General features: G+C 62.4%; 1 pseudogene; it reads left to right on the forward strand.

Moving 5' to 3' along the window:
• Window positions 1-1,402: 1,402 nt before the first annotated feature.
• The window catches only part of LOC141382107 (18S ribosomal RNA), a 1,939-nt pseudogene continuing 841 nt past the window's right edge, over window positions 1,403-2,500 (forward strand).

A 2,500-nucleotide genomic window follows, 5' to 3' on the forward strand; every position in this document is an offset into this window, starting at 1 on the left:
CCCGGGGATTGGGCTTGGGGATAGGGTAAGGGTTGCCTGGAGGCTTGGGGGTGGGTTAGGGCTGCCAGGAGGCCCGGGGATTGGGCTTGAGCATAGGGTAAGGGTTGCCTGGAGGCTTGGGGGGGTTAGGGTTAGGGTTGCCCGGAGGCCTGGGGATTGAGCTTGGGGATAGGGTAAGGGTTGCCTGGAGGCTTGGGTGTTAGGGTTAGGGTTTCCCGGAGGACTGGGAATTGGGTTAGGGTTGCCTGGAGACTTGGGGGTGGGGTTAGGGCTGCCCGGAGGCCTGGGGATTGGGCTTGGGGATAGGGTTAGGGTTGCCCGGAGGCTTAGTTGTTGGGCTTGTGGAGCTTTGGCTTGCCTGGTTGCCTGAGGCTTGGGAGAAGTGCCACCCCGCGTGCCAGCCAGAAAGGTCAGCTGTGGGTGACCAGCAGCACCGCTCCGGCTGCCGAAGGCAAAGTCAGTCGCGGGTCACCATCGGCACCCGATTCGGCAAGGGAGAAGCAAGAAGCGGCCGCTAACCCTGACTATCCATGGCCCCCGAGCTCAGGTTCACAGCCGGGCGGGACGTGACCTCTTGGGTCTCTCTCTCCCGGAGGTCTGGGCAGCCGTCACTGGTTATCGCTGACCTGCCGTCGAGGTTTCGGGGAAGGCGTGATTTAGTGGACTTAGGTTTTGAGCGCGTAACTACGTGCCACCGCCTTCCACCACCTGACCGATGGGAATTGTGCGCGATGCCCCAGGGGCAGGCCCCTTGCCCGGTCCTCCGACAAAGGGGACCGCTGTGGGTGGGGTGGGTTCCTCCCCGTTTTGGGCATTCGAAAGGAGGGCGAGGCGGGCCTTCACCCAGACCTCGACCCTTGCTCCTTTGGGTTAAAGACTCAGATGGCCCGTCGATCTCAGACCGCCCTGTACCGACGGAACAAGTGCGCTAGTCGGTGCTGTGCGTGCGCTCTTACCGGGCAGCATCCCTCCTTGCCCCCCCTCCTCTTCCTCACCACCCGGGTGTAATCCCGGGCGCGTAGGCTGACTTGGGGGTGGGGAAGCTGTGTGGTAGGCGCGCGCGGCATCTGCGGCGCACTCGATCCCGTTGCGAAGCACGATCCTTCCTGGTGATGGCCTCGACCCAGCGGCCAGCCCAACGCCGGCAGACCCCCCTCATTTCCATGTGTGCGGTGGGGGGTGGGTAGGCGGCGGTACCTGGGAGCCCAATCCCCCCCTCCCACTTAGCCCGCGTGCCCCCTCCTGCGAGCAGTCGTGACGCCTCGGCGGAGCGAGGCCCGCTTGTAGGTAGGCGGCGCGGAGCTGTGGTGCGGGCGGGAGGGTTCTCTTCCGCCGAGTCCTTTCCCTCTCTCCTCCGGCACTCTCGGGCCTTACCACCACGCGATTCACCCGAGGCGAGGGCTACCTGGTTGATCCTGCCAGTAATATATGCTTGTCTCAAAGATTAAGCCATGCAAGTCTAAGTGCACACGGCCGGTACAGTGAAACTGCGAATGGCTCATTAAATCAGTTATGGTTCCTTTGATCGCTCCACCCGGTTACTTGGATAACTGTGGCAATTCCAGAGCTAATACATGCCAACGAGCGCCGACCTGGGCCGCCCTTCTCCCCTCGGGGCGGGGGGTGGGTACCCGGGGACGCGTGCATTTATCAGATCCAAAACCCATGCGGGTGCGCGGGCGGTGGAGAGGGGGGCCTCGCGCCTACCCGCCGCCGTCCGCCCCCGGCCTCGCTTTGGTGACTCTAGATAACCTCGGGCCGATCGCGCGCCCTCGCGGCGGCGACGGTTCATTCGAATGTCTGCCCTATCAACTTTCGATGGTAGGTCCGTCGCCTACCATGGTGACCACGGGTGACGGGGAATCAGGGTTCGATTCCGGAGAGGGAGCCTGAGAAACGGCTACCACATCCAAGGAAGGCAGCAGGCGCGCAAATTACCCATTTCCGACACGGAGAGGTAGTGACGAAAAATAACAATGCAGGTCTCTTTCGAGGCCCTGCAATTGGAATGAGTGCATCCCAAACCCATGGGCGAGGACCCATTGGAGGGCAAGTCTGGTGCCAGCAGCCGCGGTAATTCCAGCTCCAATAGCGTATGCTAACGTTGCTGCAGTTAAAAAGCTCGTAGTTGGATCTCGGGGACCGGGCCGCGCGGTCCGCCGCGAGGCGAGCCACCGCCGGTCCCGGACCCCCAGGCCTCCCGGCGCCCCCCGGATGCCCTTGACTGGGTGTCCTCGGCTTGGGGCCCGGAGCGTTTACTTTGAAAAAATTAGAGTGTTCAAGGCAGGGCCGGCACCGCGCCCCATTGAATACCCCAGCTAGGAATAATGGAATAGGACCCCGGTTCTATTTTCTGTGGGTTTCCGGAACCCGGGGCCATGATCGAGAGGGACGGCCGGGGGCATTCGTATTGCGCCGCTAGAGGTGAAATTCTTGGACCGGCGCAAGACGGACCGGAGCGAAAGCGTTTGCCAAGAACGTTTTCATTAATCAAGAACGA

Source organism: Danio rerio, chromosome 4, assembly GCF_049306965.1.
Source record: "Danio rerio strain Tuebingen ecotype United States chromosome 4, GRCz12tu, whole genome shotgun sequence".
NCBI lineage: Eukaryota > Metazoa > Chordata > Actinopteri > Cypriniformes > Danionidae > Danio > Danio rerio.